Genomic DNA, 20,986 nt, shown 5'->3' with positions numbered 1-20,986 from the left:
TGGCTCAGTGGTCCAGGCTCATGAAGCCCATCCTGGGTTCAGATCCTGGCTCCATTCTCCAGCTGCACGGCCTGGAGTGAGTCACCTAGTCCTCGTGGTTCAGATTCCTCATTCATAAAATGGGGATGAAAGCAATGCTGTGTGTATGCCTGTGTGCTCAGTCACTCAGTTGTGTCTGATTCTTTGCAACCCCATGGACTGTATCGTGGAAGACTCCTCTGTCCATGGGGTTCTCCAGGCAAGAATACTGGAGTGGGTTGCCCTTCCCTCCTTCAGGGGATCTTTCCAACCCAGAGGTTGAGCCTGTGTCTCCTTTATTGCAGGTAGATTCTTTACCCACTAAGCCATCTGGGAAGCCCTGAAAACAATAATGCATACTTTATAAGGTGGTTTTGAGCAGTTCATATACATCAAGTGCAAAACATTGCCTGGCACCCAATCAGATCAGATCAGATCAGTCACTCAGTTGTGTCAGCACGCCAGGCCTCCCTGTCCATCACCAACTCCCGGAGTTCACTGAGACTCACGTCCATTGAGTCAGTGATGCCATCCAGCCATCTCATCCTCTGTTGTCCCCTTCTCCTCCTGCCCCCAATCCCTCCCAGCATCAGAGTCTTTTCCAATGAGTCAACTCTTCGCATGAGGTGGCCAAAGTACTGGAGTTTCAGCTTTAGCATCATTCATTCCAAAGAAATCCCAGGGCTGATCTCCTTCAGAATGGACTGGTTGGATCTCCTTGCAGTCCAAGGGACTCTCAAGAGTCTTCTCCAACATCACAGTTCAAAAGCATCAATTCTTTGGCGCTCAGCCTTCTTCACAGTCCAACTCTCACATCCATACATGACCACAGGAAAAACCATAGCCTTGACTAGACGGACCTTTGTTGGCAAACTAATGTCTCTGCTTTTGAATATGCTATCTAGGTTGGTCATACCTTTCCTTCCAAGGAGTAAGCGTCTTTTAATTTCATGGCTGCAGTCACCATCTGTAGTGATTTTGGAGCCCAGAAAAATAAAGTCTGCCACTGTTTCCACTGTTTCCCCATCTATTTCCCATGAAGTGGTGGGACCAGGTGCCATGATCTTCATTTTCTGAATGTTGAGCTTTAAGCCAACTTTTTCACTCTCCACTTTCACTTTCATCAAGAGGCTCTTGAGTTCCTCCAAATAATTGGCTATCACTCACATGGAGCTCTGCTTTAAAAAAGAGTGCGCCCAAGATATTTTGAAGGAGTTTGTGTGTGTGTATCACAGTTGGTTCTTCTCACTTTCAAATGTCACTGAGAGGATCATAGCACACAAACTTACAAAGGCTCTTTGGGAATCAAACACGGCGACCAGGGAAGACTGAGGCCCACCACCACCACCAGGGGAAGTGCCCCTGGCTTTTCTCTCATTTCCAGCTGTGCAATTCATTCATCCTAGCCTTGGAGAAATATTTTACTTTATGAATTTCATTTCTCAAATCTGTGAAATGGGCACAAAATACTTAACTCTCTAGAGTTCAGGACAAAATACTTGATGAAAAGTCAGATCGCTCAGGACTCAATAGGAGCTGGTCAGGTAATATCTCATATGGCAGCTCATCCTTGGTTTTAAAAGAATATTCGGGATGAGGGGTGGTCTCCTTTAGTCAGTACAGTGGCATTGCTTCTTTGCCAGTGCCTGCAGCATGCTACTGGGGCATCTGGACTTGAGCCTTGATTATCCCTTTCCCCACTGGCCAGCTCAGGCTGTGAATGAGTCTTGCTTTGGAGTCAATCAGACCAGGGTTCAATTCAAGCTCTGAGAAAGCAGAGAGACAGGCAACCTCCTATGGGGTCTGATACCCCAGCTCACCGATGGCTGTGAACAAAAAGGAAGCATCAAACAAGACGCAGGACCCAGCCTTGGTGGCCTCCTCCTCTTCTTTCCTCTGTTCAAGGCTGCTGTTCTTACATCTGCAAAGCTCCACACTTGGTGTACCATAGGTGCTTCATCCAAGAAGGCAGAATTGGAGATTGTGATATACAGGTGCTATGCACGCATGCTCAGTTGTGCCTGACTCTCTGCGACTCTGTGGACTGTAGCCTACCAGGTTCCACTGTCCAAGGAATTCTCCAAGCAAGCATACTGAAGTGGGTTACCATTTACTACTTTAGGGAGTCTTCCCGTCTCAGGGATTGAACTGCATTGAACTTGTCTCCTGCATTACAGGCGGATTCTTTACTGCTGAGCCACTTGGGAAGCCCCATAGTTACACTACCCTCATTTAATTTGAAGAATTAACATGGAGAGGTTTGGTGGTACTTATTTCCAAAGTCCAATCTGGGAACACATGTTTCAACATGAGCTTGGATTGTGGTTTTTCTGTGGCGCATATGTCTGTTTCTGTATCACTTCTTATCTCAATGTCTTCATTACTCAACTAAAACAAGCAGACAGACAAAAAAAAAAAAAAAAGAGAAGAGGTGAGAGATTGGTTCATTTCCATTCCCCACCATATATTTAACTTACAGTGAAATTTCAGAGGAGTTTTCTCATTTTAGGTACCTCATTTTCCCATTCTCTGAAATGGGTACAGAGTTAATCCCAAGAGTTAGAATTTAGTGAAAAGTATTTGGACAGCTGATTGCATTTTGTCCATTCTATTGGAATTAACTCAGAAATATATTTATTGATTTTAGCAGTAGAGATTTCATGATCATCTAAAAGATTCAACAGCCATGTCCACAAAAAGATACTATTAGGGGTTACCAGAAAATTTATGGCCCTGGGCGCATTACCCTTTCCATTTTATTTTTCTCCTACAAGTTTACACCACTGTGAAAATTCTTTCAGGGTTAGGTAGCATCTCATGTAACTCCTAACTCAGACATCAGGTATATTTATTATGATATCTCTACACAAATGGAGTGGACACAAACACTCAGATTACTACATGTTTGAAAAGAATATAACATGCTGCAGTAGTATTTTCTGCCTCTATACACATTGTTGTTGTTTAATCGCTGTTGTGTCTGACTCTTTGCAACCCCATGGACTGTAGCCCACAGGGCTCCTCTCTCCATAGGATTCTCCAGGCAAGAATACTGGAGTGGGTTGTGATTTCCTTCTCCAGGGAATCTTCCTGACCCTGGGATTTAACCTAAGTCTCCTGTATTGGCAGGTGTTTTTTTTTTTTTTTTTTAACCACTGATACCTAAACTCAAAACCACACTTGAATTACTTTCTTTAAAACATCCCTTTTTAGTAAAGAAAATTTCCACTACATCCCCATACTTTTTGGACTTTTTATGCTGGTTTCCCTGTAAACGAGACCTTTACACTGCACCAAGAAGGAAATCTCTAGAAGGCTGCGTTCTGAACTGTAGTCTTCTCTCTCAAGTCAAGCACATTTCTTTCTTCCATGTTTTTTCAGTTACAAAGCTACAACAATGTTTATATTCATATGAAGTATTTCAGCAATTCATAGCCAATTTATCAATGACCACGCAGCTGCAGGCCCTGCAGTCTAAAAAAATATACCAGCTCACTTAGTGTTTATACAGTCTCTGAAAGCCCCCAGTTGAGGCAGGGAGATGGAGGGCCTGGGGGTCGTTAGAAAGGTACAGTGGAGATCCTGCGAGTGATGGTGGAGGGATGTTTGCATTATAGCCCAACACATCATTAAGGACACAATTGTTATTTAATGTGGCCCAATCATCTCTCTACTCTTCATGAAACCCACTTAAGTAATTACCTTCGGAGCTCATTGGTTCCATGAGCTGCCTGGTTACAAAGGGTTATATAAAAAAAAAAAAATTAAAAAATGGGCTCATTCAATTGCCCCTTCAAGCTGACTTTTCCTTATTAACATATTCAATGAAGACCTTTTTACCTATCCTGAGACTCTGAAAACTTCAAGGTAAATAAACACTCTGAAGCACTAGAAAGATTTCAAGAGAATGAGAACACATTAGCCAAAGTGTATTCTTCCATCAGGAACGCTTAAAAAGAAAAGCTGATACACGCATAATGCCTGACTTCTTTGTATTTTCACTTTGACATCTGTTTTAGCCAATCAATTTTTCATTAAAGCCAAAATGCTGTCTTCAGATTTGCCTCGGCTTTTCTCCTTTTAAGACAAGAATGAATTTATGAAGAAAATATTCCCTTACAAAACTCAACGCCAGCTTACCATGCTGTGTGTATCTTAATAAATGGCATAGTTTTGAAGACTCGATTTGAATAGTCTAGATATTAAGATGGAAGATTTAAAGAATCCACAGAACTTATTTTCAGAGCACATTTACATGTCTTTTAAACAGATTTTTTTTTTATTATGACGTGTCCAAGATATTTAGCACCATTTAAGAGGAGCAGCTCTGAAGCACAGAATTGAAATCGCTTGATAGCACACATCTGCATTTTAAACTTTAAGCTAGCTTTCAAAATACACTGTACCATCCATGTTTACTATAAATACGGCGAGGTAAGTCTGGAATACCTTTATCTTATTTGGTAGCTCTGTGTTGGAGCCTCTTTGTTTGAGCAGAAGTGTCAGCTGTATTTTACTTTATTATATAAAAAAGTTTCAGAATTTAATTAAGGGTCAAGTACCAGCGGTAGATAAATGCAACAGCGAAAGCATATTTCTGATCACTCTGAAGTCTGCAATCATGAAAATTATTATCATTGAGTAAAACTGGTCTCAATGATGGTGACTGGGAGATGGAGTCTGTGTTACTCAGCTGTCATTTACATAATAATGGGTTCCCGTTTTCATCAGCACCTTTTGTTTGCACAGTGCTTACTGCTATAGTAAATTGTCAAAATGTCATTCCTCTCCAATCAGCCTGAAAATATCAACAGTAAACAAGGCACAGGAAGAAATTCTCTGATTAGAAGTGTGGCAGAGGAAGAGTGGAGCTGAAGTCTTCGTGATCGCTGGAAATGTGTTAGCTTGGTGTCCCCAAGATACTGCCACACGGCTTAGGGAGATGACTTCTCCCTTCCGCCCCCTTCAGCAGCGCTTTAATGAAGAAATTCCACTGTGCTACGAAGGTCGTTCTGAAACCCAGGACTGTCACTGGGGATTAGTAGAGTTACATATGTGTCCATCCTTGCCACTCTGTTCCCTCTTCCTGGGATCGGTCTTTCCTTTTCCTGGCAGAGCTGGGATTGGGCTATCCTGGTGTTCTCTCTCTGCTGTTTCTCTGACTGCTGGCTGGTGGCATTCCAGAGAAAAAAGGGGCCCTTGGACACACTGCCATCACACAGGCTGCCACACACAGGCTCCCATCAGCTAACCAACTGATGCCCAGTTCCAGACTGAGGACAGGCTGAGAGACGGCTCCCTGGGGAGATGCGTCGGGACTCAGGAGCTGGGGAAGAGCCCCAGGGGGCGCCCCTCACCTTTCCACCTGGCCATTAAACTTGGGGACCAGGGATGCGGAAGGACAAGATGTCAAAGCTAGTGTCAGCATTTAAGGCACAGAGCCCTGAAGGCTCAGCTTCAGATTCTTGTGCTCTCCGGTCTACATTCTGCTCGACTCTTCAGCAATATTTTCAAGTATGTAAGACACATGAAATCAGGGCGTCTTTCTGTTCCTCAGTGGAATCTGCCCAGGACCAGAAAAGGATGAGGATGAATTAATACAGTATATGCCTTATAACCATTATAGTTACAAAGTATATTAAAATTAAAGACTTCACATTGTGTTTGAAATAAAAATGAATATAGTGGCATTCTGCCAAGAGTCCCAGAAACCACTCTTGTGTGGAATTGAAACATTTGGCTCATATAATACTTAATTTATTTTTATGAAATGACAAGTTATATAAATGTATGTTTAAAACAGAGGGGCACAACATTTTTTTTTCTAAGTTTCTTTGTATTCTGGCTTATATAGCTACACATAGTTAGGAGTTATATCTACACAGAAAGAAAAACAATAAACTTTCCCCAAGGAATTTTTTTTTTTTAGCTACATGTTCCCCGAATATCTCAAAATGTGATCGTGTTAGGTTAGATCCCCAGTTAGGTTACTTGGGGAAAGGCTCATAGTACCGTCTTTTGGAAATGAACAGGAGTTTTAAAATCTATTGAAATGAGGTGTTGACATCAGGGGATATTTTATAGCGCTTTCAGCTTTCTTACCATGCACTTGATTTTGCTTGGCTACTTTTAATTCTGCACCCCTTACCCCCCGCCACAGACACAGTTCTTCTTTTTGAAAATCCAACATTGTCCAAACCTTTTCGATTAAGAAGCTCAGCTGAATGAAAGCACTGTGGTTCTGCGTTGGTGCATCTGTAAACAGAGGGGCTCGGGAAGCCAGGCGGCGCACGGAGAAATAGGGCTGGTCTTCTGTAATTACCTTGACACTTCATGCAGTACAGGGAATTAACTCCTAGGACTTTGGGCCGAATGAAGAAGTTGATGTTTCATGTTGTGAATGCATCAGCGCCTGAACCCATTACCAGTTTTAACAGAGATGGGAATTTACTATACTTCTTTTTTTTTTGTTAGGCATGTAGAGTGATGTGCAGAAAATGAGCGGAGAATTGAGGATGCTGAAGCAACAGCAGTGTGTATTTTTATTATAGCCTCTTTCTTCCGATTCTGTACCCATCTATAAAACATAAATAGAAGACGAGACCTATGGCAACCATTGTCTTGAAAGGGGGAGTCCTCTGTCTTAGAGGGGAGAGGTGAGTGTGTCACTAAAGTGGGTGAAGGTGTTCCGGGACAGACCTAGAGGGACAGAGTGCTTGAAAACCCAGAGCAGGTGGGGAGACATAGCTCAAAAGGCAACTAGTTAGCAGCTGGCACTCTGACCTTTAACTGCATCCATGGTAACTGGGCTAAAGATGGAGCTCCGTTTTATTATTCTCACACCCACGATGTTAAAGCCCGTGAATCCCCATTGCAATTTAATGGCTGAAATCAGAAGGCAGATCTGTGTGCATTGGACCACTGCCGATACCCTCTTAGCTAATGAGCGCAATAAACATTCTCATGCCAGGAAGCCAGCACAAGTGGAAATATTATGCCATACAGAAATCTATACCCAAACACAAAGAGATGGTCAGAGAAGCCGGTCTTTTATGTGTATTTTGCATATTCTAACATGCAAAGCCTTTTAAGGAAAGGATTACAAAAAGCAGCTAGACTATTAAAGACTGTGGCATACCATGAAGCTCATTGTGAATGAGAAATCTCAAGTTATGAATTCTCGACTTAATGAGTATTACTGCCACTTCTATTATTTTCCTTAATGAATCTTATTATTTGTAAATGCATGCTTCCTTTTATGTGGCTTTAATATACTAGGTGTCTTTTCTCTGACTATATGCTATACCTACAGTTGAATGGAGCACAGTGTAAAAGCAACCCACACTTTTTGGGAACAAAAGGAAGGGATTTTGTTATAACTTTGACTTGGCAGCCATTTAGTCCATAGTTTTTTAAGAATTAATGACAAAAGTGTCTTTCCGTTCTCATGGACTCTGCAGCCTACAGGATACATAGATCACACTGGTTTGTTTCAAAGCCCCAGAAAAAAAAAAAAAAAAAACAGTAAAGGCAGCTAACTACCAAGTGATGAAACTTTGCACATGCACTGCCTTTTTAACAAATGGTGGCAACACTTTTGATGCAAACACACACACATTTAGGTTTAAAAGGAGATGAAAATTGGTTCTGAACCCCTCAATCCAAGAAATAGCCAATTGCAGAGGTTCAAGCGTAATCAGCCCATTATGTGAATTTCATGTGATTTTTTTCCTGTTATTTGCTCTCCCCAACTTCTTTTTACAAAACTTACTTTTTCTACTTTCAAGTTTAGTGATTTAAATGTGCCACAGGGTATCAAAATGATGCCAACAATTATCCTGGATATGTATTTTATGCAATTCAAGAAACACAGTCCAAGTTCTAAAACTCCATGAGAATCTGCAGAAAATGTAACCTATGAATTTTTTTTTTTGCCCCTGTGTGTGTTAGTCTCTGGTCATGTCTGAGTCTTTGCAACACTCTGGACTGTAGCCTGCCAGGCTCCTCTGTCCATGGGATTCTCCAGGCAAGAACACTGGAGTGGGTTGCCATTTCCTTCTCCAGGGGATCTTCCTGACTCAGGGTTTGAACCTGCCTTGCAGAGTCTCCTGCCTTGCAGGCAGATTCTTTACCATCTGAGCCACCAGGGAAGCCCTTCCCTTCAATTGCTTCTTCTGTAGTTCCTAAAATACTCTTCAATTTTATTTTGCTTAAATGGTTTTCTGAGAAAAGATGAGGGCTTAATAACTTTCCTTATCAGAAACAATAAATGTTTTTCTTGCGGCACGATGCCAGGAATCCTTTGTAAGAAAAAGCTTGAACTCTTTTGCTAACAGAAGCTACTTGTTCAGCAAGCGATAAAGGTCAGGGAGAAAATAATTTTGGTGCTTCTTATCATTTAAGACAATGTCACTTTTATCATTATCAGAGAGTTTTAAGAGGGTTGGAGGGGGGAAAGAAAAAAGCGAGACAAAGGAAGTAAGAACTCCGAGCCCTGAATAATCACACCTGTTTACTTGACTTATGAAAGGGCAGGGTGTGACTTGATCCGTTTAATAAAAGATGTTCTATCAATTTAGACAATTATACCAAAGATTAAGAATGTCAGGAAGCTGATGAAATCTCCTAGGTAACATTAAAAAATAATACGCTTTTAGATCACATCATATATTAAATGACAACTGCCAATTTTTTTTAAAGGAGTCCTCAAAATTCTTTCCTGAATAACAATTTGAAGTTAAAATACTTTGTTCTTAACTGTTAACTTCATTGACATGACACTTCTACTTCTTGAGTTGGGGAACTTGGCAAAGAAGAGCTTTTTGTTTACCGAAGTCAAAGCAGACTGCGATAGAGATACAGTGTTTTATGGCCTTTATGCATCTTTGCCTAATTAAAGAATAATAAGAAATATTTTTCTAGCATATTACTTGGTTAAAAATATCTAAATATGACTTATGTTTAAATCTTTATCATCCTCTTGACTTATTTAGTTTTTCTGGCTTCTGAACAATTGCTTTTATTATCATCAGCCTATTAAAGTTAGAAATTCAAGCTTTTATGAAAAGACTTGTCATGGGAAGTTTCGAAAGATGAGCTCATGGTGACCTTGGACAGATCAGCTCTGTGGAGGGCAGATGGTAAGACCAGAGGTGAGCGGGTTTACAGAGCTCTTCTGCTGCCTGTCTCCTGTTTGCCCACAATGTTATGGACTGCAGGTCTGTGCTTGGGGAAGGTTATAGAGACACCCAACAGCCACGGGGAACCGGAGAGACTCTCAACATGGGAGCTATGGAAAGACCTAGAATCACTTACCCACCTTTAATGTGTGGTGTGTAACCACCACCCCTGTGTATTTGTATGGTCTTTGTACCTGGGTGGGAAACATCTCCAGTCCTGTTCGTCTCTATCACTGGAGTCTCACCTCTAATAAAGGTCCATCTCTCTGCATTTGTGAGTTCCCAGGTGGCACTCGTGGTAAAGAACCCACCTGTCAATGCAGGAGACATAAGAAATGCAAGTTTGATCCCTGGGTAGGGAAGATCCCTTGAAGGAGGGCATAGCAACACACTCCAGTATTCCTGCCTAGAGAATCCCATGGACAGAGGAGCTTGGCGAGTTACAGTCCATAGGGTTGCAAAGACATGGACACAACTGACGTGATTTAGCATGCATGCAAGCACTCTCTGCGTTCGGCCGAAGTGGTGAAGGGGCAGGGCCTGAGCTCCACTGACTACCAGGCAGATTCAAGGCCTGGAACTCGTGCACTGGTACAAACTCCAGGGGAGCAGGAGGTCACAGAGCTATCACCTGGCAGCAGTGATGCTGCTCTATCTAAGGAAGTCTGCTGCCACTGCTCACCGCAGCCCAGCTGATGCTCCCCTTGCTCAGATCTGCCCTGAGCTCCTGCTCCACCTCCAGCCTCACCTTCTGGTTCCCAGCCAAGTTTCATAATTTAGCTCTCTACCCAGCACGGTAGACACCAAATGCTGCTGACTTGTGACAAGCTGTAAAAAAACCCATTGTCATTCTGCACTTCCCAGCTTCTGGGTCCTGGTCCATGGATCCTTTCGCTTCTGTAGTAGCTGCAACAGTATTGTTATCAGCAGGCTCTGCAGGAGCGATACTCATTTAGCAAGCTCTTAGCCTGGGCACGTCATAAACACCATCTCCTTTAATCCTTACAGCAAGTCTCTGGTTAAACTGATTCTGGGAGGTTAGTTAAATTGTCAGAAATTGGATCCCCTGGAGAAGGAAATGGCAACTCATCCGGTATTCTTGCCTGGAGAATCCATGGATAGGAAGCCTGGTGGGCTACAGTCCATGGGGTCGCAAAGAGTTGGACACACCTGAGTGACTGAACAACAATAACAACATTTTCTCACTTCGTACCTCTGTGTCACATTTTGGTAATTCTCTCAATGTTTCAAACATTATTATTATTTTTATAGTTGTTATATCAATAGTATATTTACATTATTATATTTATATTATATTTACATTGTTATATTTATATTACATATTGTATTACACTTATATTTCCTTATATACATGGTGAACTGTGATCACTGATCTGTTTTTTCAAGTCATTAATGAATTTGCTACCTTGCTGCTTCTGTTTTATGTTTTGGTTTTTGGCTCTAAGACATGTGAACTCTAGTTCTCTGACCAGGTATCAAATCTGTACCCCCTGCACTGGAAGGCAGTCATAACCACTGAAACGCCAGGGAAGTCTCTGTGAGCACTGATCTTTGGTGTTACTTTTGCAAAAAAATTTAGGACTCACTGGAGGCTCAGGTGATAGTGCTTTTTAGTAATAAAGCATTTTTAATCGAGGCATGTACATTCTTTAAAAGACACAGTGCTTTTGTACACTTAACAGACTACAGAACAATGTAAACCTAGCTCTTCCATGCACTGGGAAACCAAAAACTTTCTGTGACTTACTTTATCGAGATATTCGTTTTATTATAGTGGTCTGAAATGGAGCTTGTAAAATCTCTGAGGTCTGCTTGTAATGTATACATAATAATTATGATGCAATCCGTAAGAGAGGTTCAAAACAAAAACTCTCAGAACTAAAAGGAGAAATAGATAATCGAAGTTGCAATGGAAAATTCATTACTATTTCATCAGTAAATGACAGAACAACTAGAAAAATCAGTTGTTTCTAGAGCATAAGTCAGTAAAGATATAGAAGATGTGAATGGCACCATCTTGACCTAACCGACATTTACAGAATAAAAGACTCAACAACTATAGAATACACAGTCTTTTCAAGTGCACACAGAATGCTCACCAAGGTTGTTCATGTACTGGACTGTAAAAAAACCTCACATTTCAAAAGCATGGTATATTATATAAAGCGTTAATTAAAAAAAAAAGAAATCAAATCAGCACCAACAAAAAAACAGTTTACAGGTTAAAGTCTTGGACACCAGACTCCTCATTGACGATAACGCTGGTAGACAATGGACCAATACCTTGGGTTCCATTGAACTTGAATTCTACACCCAGTAGAATTCAGAAACTTATTATTCATTAAGGAGATTTTTTTTTTAATTCAGAAGTGCAAAGATAGAGTTAACTATTTGCAGAACTTATTGAAATAATTCCTTATGATGTACTTTACAAAGAAGAAAAATAAACGTGGAGAGGAGTAGGACCGAAAAATAACAGTAAAACTGACAGTGCAGTTGTAAAAACAAATCATTTTTTCTTTTGTTTTTCAAGATGGAACTTATAAGTGATGAAGGGCTTCTCTGCTGGCTCAGATGGTAAAGAATTTGCCTGCAATGCAGGAGACACAGGTTCAATCCCTGGGTCAGGAAGATCCCCTGGAGGAAGAAATGGCAACCCACTCCAGCGTTCTTGCCTGGAGAATCCCATGGACAGAGAAGCCTGGTGGGCTACAGTCCATGGGGTCTCGAACAGTGGGACACGACTGAGAGACTAGCAGCAAAAGTGTATTAAACTGCAATAGTAGGACAGAGGGAATGATGGGAGACATACAGTGAGAGAGACTGAGAGAGACGGCGGTGGCCGAGGGGGTTTGAGGGGGAGGAGGGGGCCTAATCAGGAGACAGTGTGAGCTGGGACCCTTGTTTTTCAGAAGATGAGAGTCTTCCATAGATCTTGGAAGTCACCATAGATCTTGCTTGTGTATGTGTTAGTTGCTCAGTCGTGTCAGAATCTTTGTGACCCAGTGGACTGTAGCCTGCCAGGCTCCTCTGTCCATGGAATTCTCCAGGCAAGAATACTGGAGTGGGTTTCCATTTCCTTCTCCAGGGGGTCTTCTGAACCCAGGTATCTAACTTGGGTCTCCTGCATTGCAGGAAGATGCTATACCGCCTGAACTACTAGGGAAGCCCATAGATCTTGCTTAGAAAACATTTATAGTCAATTTTCTGGGACAAATGAATGAAAAGAATACTGAAAACTTTGTGTCAAACACACAGAAATCACAAAAATAGAAAGAAAAAAGAGGGGCAATGAAAATGAATTGCAGTAAAACAAATTCCAAATGTATTGGTAGTTGCAATAAATGTTAATAGATTAAACACATGTATTTCAAGATTGACACCAGCTCAGTGGGTTTTTTTTAAAGTTACTATATCCTGCTCATATGAAGCAAAATCCTAGAAATATTAAAAATAAAAGAACAGAAACAGATCGAATAATTTCCAAATGTTGGTAAGCACCATTAATTGGGGACAAAATAGAGTTTATGGCAAAAGTCATGATTATAGTTAAAGAGGGAGATTGTCTGCTTGTGACGATTGAAGAGGCGAGCTATCTAGGTGAGCAGAGCATACCTGCAGCTGTAGAATTTGGAATAACTATGACCTTGACATCAGAAGGTGGCTGAGTCTCCGCCCTTCCTCTCCCCACCACACATCCCTGACACCAAGGCATTTTATGAGATTAAATTCTTTTCCTTCTGAAATCCTGGCTATTTTGATGTTCAATTTCTATGAGTTGAAGGAGGAAGTAATTCTTTTTCCAATTTTGTTTTTTATTGTTATAGTTTAACTCTTTCCACTTCATTGCAGGCATGGCAGAGAAATCAGGGAAAAACATGTACAATGGAAATGAAAAATGAACGAGACACATGAAAGGATTTCCTGAGGTGCAAGAGAGGAGTCGTCGTGTTGGACGATAAGGCAACTCTAAGGCAACTCACTGGACAGAGTGCACGGTCTGCAGAAGAGCAGGCAGCTTAGGTGCCGGAGCAGTCCTGGGTTTAGAGGCCGGGAATTGACTCAGAAAGTCACAGGCCATGTGTAGTGAGAGCTGCCAGCCTGTCACTATCCTCCTTGCAGGACCCCTGAGACAAAAGACTCATTCCTCCTTAACGTGCCCAGGATGGAAAAGAAAATCAGATACAGGGTTAAAAATGTCTTCATTTTTTTTGTTTTTAAGATTTTTTTTTTTGATGTGGACGATTTTTTTTTTAAAGTCTTTATTGAATTTGTTACAATACTGCTTCTGTTTCATGTTTTGTTTTTTTTGGCCATGAGGCATGTGGGATGTAGCTCCCCGACAAAGGATCCAACCTGCATCTCCTGCATTGAAAGGTAAAGTCTTCACCACTCGAGACCGCCAGGGAAGTCCCTGCCTTCATTTTAAAATGTGAAATGTGGGTGTAAACCTCGTAGAAAACAGTTGAAGGACTCTTTCCACTGTTGCCAGAAAGATGTCAACTGAAGTCCTTCCTGAAACTTTAGAAGATTCTGGGCTTCAAGGGAAAGAGACATGGTTTGGTTGTAAAATATTATTAAATGTAAAGGAAAAATGCTTTGGGGTGACTTAACATACACCTTCAAATTAAAGTAAGAGTCAAATTCAATCTGAAGCACAAACATGCATTAGACGGGAATGATTCTTAATATTTTAAAGAGATACTTCCTTGCAAAAGCTTAAAATCTAGAATACACTTCCGTTTTAGCCACATAGAACACGTGGTTTTGGTAAAGTTGAGGAGGAAGACGAGTGGTTCTCTGGATTCTCTCTCTCCCAGCCCTGGAATTTACAGAGACCCACTGCTTTGCATTGGAGTGTCCCAAGCTCTCGTTTGAATCTTGCTTAAATGACAGAGTAAGGTGACTGCGAGAAAATCCTCAAAGGACCTTGAATTCTCACATTATTTTGCATTAATTTTTGAAATATTGATTACTCTAAGTACTTTGACGCGGATTAATACTCAGCTCTGTTTTATGCTTCCTCCTTCCTCAAGTTTCTTTTCCACCTCTTTCCAGAAGAACCACAGCCATCGCGGAGGGGGTTGGATTGTGAGGGGTTTATGCCCTGGAGATAAAGGAGGTGCTGTAACCAACCTCTGAACACTATATTCTTGTCTGCAGGCACGCCTGGACCTCGGGCCAGACTCCCACTCCCCAAAGCCCAGATAAATGCCTTTTCTTTCCCATGACAGCCCTGGAGAGGGAGGAGGGAACCAAACGCGATTTGTTTTTCACATACCATTTTATTTGAAACTGTCAATTTTATATTATTTGCTAAGCCATGAAGGTGGTTTTGGTCACCCTTTTTATTTATTTGTTTGTTTATTTCTAAATTAATTTTTACTGGAGTAGAGTTGTTTTACAATGTGGTGTCAATTTCTGCTGTGCAGCAAAGTGAATCAGCCACAGGTTTACATATATAAATATATATATATATCCCCTTTTTTTGGACTTTCTTCCCATTTAGGTCATGACAGAGCACTGAGTAGCATTCCCTGTGCGCTACAGTGTGTTCTTATTAGTTATCTATTTTATATACAGTATCAGTTGTATATCTGTCAACCCTAATCTCCCAATGCTTTCCTCTCCCTTGCTGTCAATACATTTGTTCTCTGTGTCTTAGTCTCTACTTGACTGCGTGTGTTTTAAAAAGCCTTGCTACTTGGCAAAGTATTTTTGCATCCAATTCCTGATTATTTCCAATTTATAATGACCCATTTGGTTAATAGCCATTAGATATAGTGTAATGTAGCTTCTCTTTTGTATGATAATTTTACGTATGTATTTTTAAAGTACCCTTGTAGAGGAATAGGGAGAAATCTACTCCTGCTTTGAACAAAATGGGGGCGAGTGCAAATATTTGCTGTAAAGGAAATAAATGTTATTCAAGTGATTTGAGTTTTGGGATTACTGAGAAATTCGTATTTTTAAGAAAAAAAATCCTGAGCTTAATATCCTATGTGGGATATGTTAGGTGGTAAATATATATTTGTATTTGACCTTGTGATCCTTACCCAAACTTTACCAGCTACTTTAGTTTTTTTTTTTTCCCCCAGAGGCAGCCACCTGGGAGTAAATCTTTTTATATCTTTTGGACACTGGAGCTTCTATAAATAACTTTGTAGCATTACATCAGGTAAGAATCCAGTATTCAATTGCATGAGCAATGTGGAATTTTGTATTTTGAATTAACTAGTGTAAATGGCATTTTGGTTTCAGTAGTGAAATTAAAAGCAAGAAAGAAATCATAGATGAGGGACAAACAGATGCTTCTCTGATAGTTGGATTCCTTAGAAAACGGACTATAAATTCAGAAAGATAATTATTAACACTGGATGATATAATCAGGATGATCTGGCTGGTTATCTACAAAGTCATTAAAATGTGTCAGAAGAATCAAATGTATGTTGTATACGAAGCAGGACCTGCGTCTGGTCTTCACTGAAATCCCTTCTGCATTTCCTTTGCATAACTTAATTAGCAAAGTTAAAATTAAGACGAGACTCCAGTATGTTTAGATGAAACAGTTTCTATGAGAGCACACTTCATTAAAACATTTAACAATGCAGTAAACTCTCAGTTATCTAAGGAATCTCTTAAAACGATTCTTTCCAATGAATATAGTTATTCAACCTAAAATATTTGTGTTGTTTAGGAAAACGCCAAATACTGCCCCTCTGCCACGGACACGTAGGCTTGGGCACTTGTTGGATGCTCTGCTTCCAATCAGTGCTTTCCAGTGTTTGTAGTAATGTGGTCTTGAGAGTCAGGGCTTCTCAGCTGGTGCAGTGGTAAAGAATCTGCCTGCCAGTGCAGAAGACGTAGGTTCGATCCTTGGTTCAGAAAGATCCCCTGGAGGAGGAAACGTCAACCCACTCCAGTATTCTTGCCTGGAAAATCTCATGGACGGAAGAACCTGGTGGGCTATAGTCCATGGGGTCACAAAGAGTCAGACACGAAATGACTGAGCCTGCACGAGAGTGTATCTAACATCTGTTTCTGAGGGTCTAGTACATATTCTATATATTCTATGCTCTCTGGGATTAACAGTGAATGGGACAAAGTTTTAAGACCCACTCCCATGAAGCTCACATTCAGAAGAAGGCAGACAATAAAAGCAGAAACTAAGCAACATAGGTATTTCGATATTCACAGAATTGTACAACCATCATTAAAATCAGTTTGGGAAATTTTCACCACAACAAAAGATCTATCCTCTTTAGCTTTCGTTCTTAGTTCTCCTATCCCTCTTAACCTTAGGCAACAACTAAGTGTGTGCATTTTTAACCTGAAAAACTACAGCGATGGAGTCTCCTATCTAAGATGGGGAGAGATGGCTGAAACCAATGTGGGGAGGGACCCTTTGCTTAATAATTTTGTTTGCTTACTGTTTGTCAAATACTAAAGTAGTAAGTTTTCAGGGAATTAACATTTAGTCAAATATGTTTGGCAATAATAATCTACTAAACTTAACCTTGGTTTAATGTTTAAGGTCTTTCAAAATTTCATGGTTTTAGATGTTAATGTGGTATTGTCCTGATCCTCTGACAGACGATGAGGATCTTAATTTTAATAATAAATCCTTGACTTGACCTAGTAAGGGTTTTCTATTAAAGAAATTGTAGAACACGTGTTTTTTAAGTCTTTATTGAATTTATTACAATAGTCCTTCTGTTTTACATTTTTAGTTTTTTGCCTGTGAGGTACTGGGGATCTTAGTTCCCTGACCAGGGGTTGAACCCACACCCGCTGCACGGGAAGGTGAAGTCTTAGCCTCTGGACAGCCAGGGAAGTCCTTAAAACATGATTTAAATGACTGTTTTGAGCTCCTCAATTTGGATTTTGAATAAAAAGGGATCTACTGTGCATAAGTGACCCTTGTTTATGAATGACCAACACTCTTAAACAGTAAAAATCTTTGGTTGGCAAAGTTAAATAAGCCTTTTAAATATCCAGATTATATAGTTCTCTAGGAAATATGAAATTTAGATAACAGGAAAGATCTTGTCTGTGACATTTTTCACTTACAACTTATGGTTCTGTAGTGGGTTAATAATGTGTATTAACCCCGGTTGTATATCCATGTATTTATCAACCAAAAGAAAAACCGATTTTTAATGCCTTTTCTTTTTTCTACTAAAGTGATTTCTCTGGATGAGAAACCTCCAGCTTGACTATCACACTCCATGACCTGATTCCCCTGGGGGGTGGCTTACTGGGGGGCCCCGTCGTAGTGGTTGGTTCACACCTCATTTATAAGCACCATCACATCATCACATCATATTGGATTGTGAGCTCGCCCATCTGTCCCCTTGGGGCTATCAGGTGCTTCTGAGAGCAGAGAGTCACGGTCTGTCCACTTCCTACTTCCTAGAGACTGACTGATTCCTGGAGTATGAAAGACATTCAGCAGATGTTGAATGAATGAAGATGTCCATGAATGAATAAGTTCTTCCATCAGTTCGGTTCAGTCGTGTCTGACGTTTTGTGACCCCATGGACTGCGGCACGCAATCCCTGTCCATCGCCAACTCCTGGAGTTTACCCAAACTCATGTCCATTGAATTGGTGACGCCATCCAACTATCTCATCCTCTGTCGTCCCCTTCTCCCCAGGCTGTCAATCTTTCCCAGCATCAGAGCCTTTTCAAATGAGTCAGCTCTTCGCATCAGGTGGCCAAAGTGTGTTCTTCCATAGGCTGTAACATATTTAAAGGCTGTGTCTGAATTCTCACCTTGAGAAGTTAAAACAATGACAGCCCCAAAGCAGCTTCTCCCCTGTCCTTCACTGAAGCAGAATCCCAGATTTGCGAGGGGAAGTACTTGTGGTATTCCTCCATGGCTTGCTAAGAAGCCCAGGAAACTCAAAGAAGAGAACAGGTCAAAGTCACCAAAGCCCAGGAGTAAAAATGAGCAAACCTTGTGGTCCCTTCTCAGAATCTCTTTTTCCTTCTTGCTACAGGAGTCAAAGTTTTCCTGCTTAGCTTCAACTTGGAGGTGCTGATTCTATGACAAAATGTGTTTAGTTTTTCAGGGACTAGACCCAAACTTGGAGAAGGAAATGGCAACCTACTCCAGTATTCTTGCCTAGAGAATCCTATGGACAGAGAAACCTGGCAGGCTAAAGTCTATAGGGTCACAAGAATCGGACATGACTTGGCGACTAAACCATCAGACCCAAACTAATACACATGCAAAGAGGTTACATCCCTTTCTGGCTATTGAAGGACTCCACAACATTCTGGGTAGTAGACTAAAGCTATAAAATTCCTGCTTTCTGATGCCTTAAAGGACAGCCAGTAGTGGGACAAGTATGTCCTTCTCGAAGTCTCTTGTCTTTACAGCCACATCAGGCCTTTGATGTCACGCACATCATCAGTGTTTTGAAGAGTGCCTATTCAGGCACTCAGCTGCGAGGAAGTGTAGCTACCTAAGTATTTGCACAGGGCACAAGACTAATAGGAAAAAGAAAAAAAAACCAACCCACTGGTCTAGGATTTCTCCATTGCTTTGAGGGGACCAGGGAATTTTCCAGCAACCATAGTTAAGGGTCACTTTAGCAATAGAAAACAATAATCAAGCAGCAAATTGTTGGCTGGGGAAATCCAGACAGAAGGAAGCTTAAATTGATGGCTTCTGTGGACGCCAAGGGAATGTGAAACAGAATTTGCCTGGGATTTTCCTTGCCCAAATCACTTTTATGAAAGAACCATGATGCCCAGAAAATGCCCACACCCCACTTGCAAATAGGTTATATCCCTTCCTGGCTATTGAAGGTCCCCACAACATTCTGGGTAGTAGACTAAAGCTATAAAACTTCTGCTTTCTGATGCCGTAAAGGACAGCCAGTAGTGAACTATCAGATTCAAATTCAGATTCACAAAACTGGCATCAGGAGTACCTAAATAAATCAGAGTCATTCTACAGGGATGAAGTGACCATCTTCCAAAAACAGGTTTCTCAGATTTATTGTCTCAGTTTGCTCTAAGTGCATTATTATTCTCCAAATATCCCAGGGTTTCATTACTTGGTGTTATCAGGTGCCAATCAACTCCAAAGAATCTTACACAAGACTTACATGAATTTAAGCTTTGGTGGTGCTAGCGGTAAAGAATCGGCCTGCCAATGCAGGAGACTCAAGAGACAAAGGTTCCATCCCTGAGTTAGGAAGATCCCCTGGAAGAGGGCATGGCAACCCACTCCAGTATTCTTGCCTGGGAAATCCCATGGACAGAGGAGCCTGATGTGGACCGTAGAGGAGACTACGGTCCACAGAGTCACAAAGAGTCAATCATGACTAAGCGACTGAGCATGCATGCATGTTCACACACACACACACATTGCATCTAAGACATACATCCTTTTTGTTAGGAAGCAAAATGTGAGTTTTTTAAACAGAATCCTATCATTTTCCTTCTCACCTGAATCTCACTTCCACTTATCCTAGACCATCACCTCTATCTGCATGACAATAGCTTTTCTCACCTTTTCAAAATCGAATCTTGAACTTTTAGTAAAATAAAAATATTCAGGTCTTTCACCTATTTCAAGGAAGTGGAGGAAAAGAAATACTGTAAGAATTTTTTTTTTTATTATACCTAGAGGGTAGCAGATGATGAGATGGTTAGATAGCATCACCGACTCCATGGACATGAAGCGGAGCAAACTCTGGGAGATGGTGGAGGACAGATGGTGTCCATGGGGTCGAAAAGAGTCAAATACGACTTAGTGACTGAACAATAGCAAAATTGTTCATCTTACCTGTGTCCTTTGGATAAGAATGTTTGATTTCTGTGAATGACACACATAAAACCCTCCTTTATGCATTTATAAAGGTAAACATGAATTAAATCTAATCCTACCCAATTAGTTACTTAATTATTAAGATTAACATTAATAATCCTAATAAACAGAGACATTGTTTAGTTTGTACAAACACTGGTTTTTAGAACCCATACATGCAAGACGATTTTATAGGTTACTTTCACATCAGCTCCTAGGATGCAGCAATGCACTGCCATGGCTAAGTCTGGGTGCTCCAAGGCTTTCATCTCCCCCTGAATTATAACTGAGTTTTTTTGGGGATAAGATCACAGGAGTTCATGATAGAGAGAGTCAACTAGAGCCATGCTTCCTGGCAATAAAACACTCTACAAAATTTTCCTCTTTTTCTATTTCCTGGCACTATAAAAGGAAGGTTAGATTAGGTCTGCAACCACAAGGAAAATTCCCTGGGAGGGAAACGTTTCTGTATGGTAGTGAAAAGTACTACTCAGAAGAGTCAAAGCGATAGCCCTCTCACCCCAGAGTCAATAGGAAATTCAAGTCCATTGACATTGTGATTGGCAAAGGGAGTTTTCAGATGATTGACATAAATTGCTATCTTGGAAGAACTGTAAAGAAATGTCATTTCCAAAATTAAATAGCTTGAAGCTCTGCGGCCAGGGGCTGGGTGGCGGGTGGACCCTCACTGCCCAGCAGGGAACTTGCCTGGCATTTAGCTCAATTCCACGGATGCGCTGAACATAAACATCTGAAAAGGGAAAAAAGACAAGGAGAGGGGCAGAGGGATTCCATCGCTTAGGAAACAAAAGCCTCACTACACCCAAATCAGACAGAGAGACGGATGGGTCCTTTGTACACTTTGCCTTGGTTTGAATCATGTTTTCATCTTTAAAGAAAGGAAAGAAAAGAGGAAATATTCTGGTGAGTTATCTGATGTGACAAG

At 40.9% G+C, this 20,986-nt stretch overlaps 1 long non-coding RNA gene across 1 annotated transcript in view; it reads right to left on the bottom strand.

The window, feature by feature from the left end:
- Positions 1-1,323: 1,323 nt before the first annotated feature.
- LOC113900986 overlaps positions 1,324-20,986 on the bottom strand; it is a 66,214-nt gene continuing 46,551 nt past the window's right edge. The window contains exon 2 of the long non-coding RNA XR_003513270.1: positions 1,324-2,406. This is a non-coding gene — a long non-coding RNA (uncharacterized LOC113900986). The remainder of the gene's footprint in view (positions 2,407-20,986) is intronic.

Source organism: Bos indicus x Bos taurus, chromosome 11, assembly GCF_003369695.1.
Source record: "Bos indicus x Bos taurus breed Angus x Brahman F1 hybrid chromosome 11, Bos_hybrid_MaternalHap_v2.0, whole genome shotgun sequence".
Lineage (NCBI taxonomy): Eukaryota > Metazoa > Chordata > Mammalia > Artiodactyla > Bovidae > Bos > Bos indicus x Bos taurus.
Note: the sequence above shows the minus strand (reverse complement) of the source record. Positions and strands in the feature narration are given on the sequence as shown.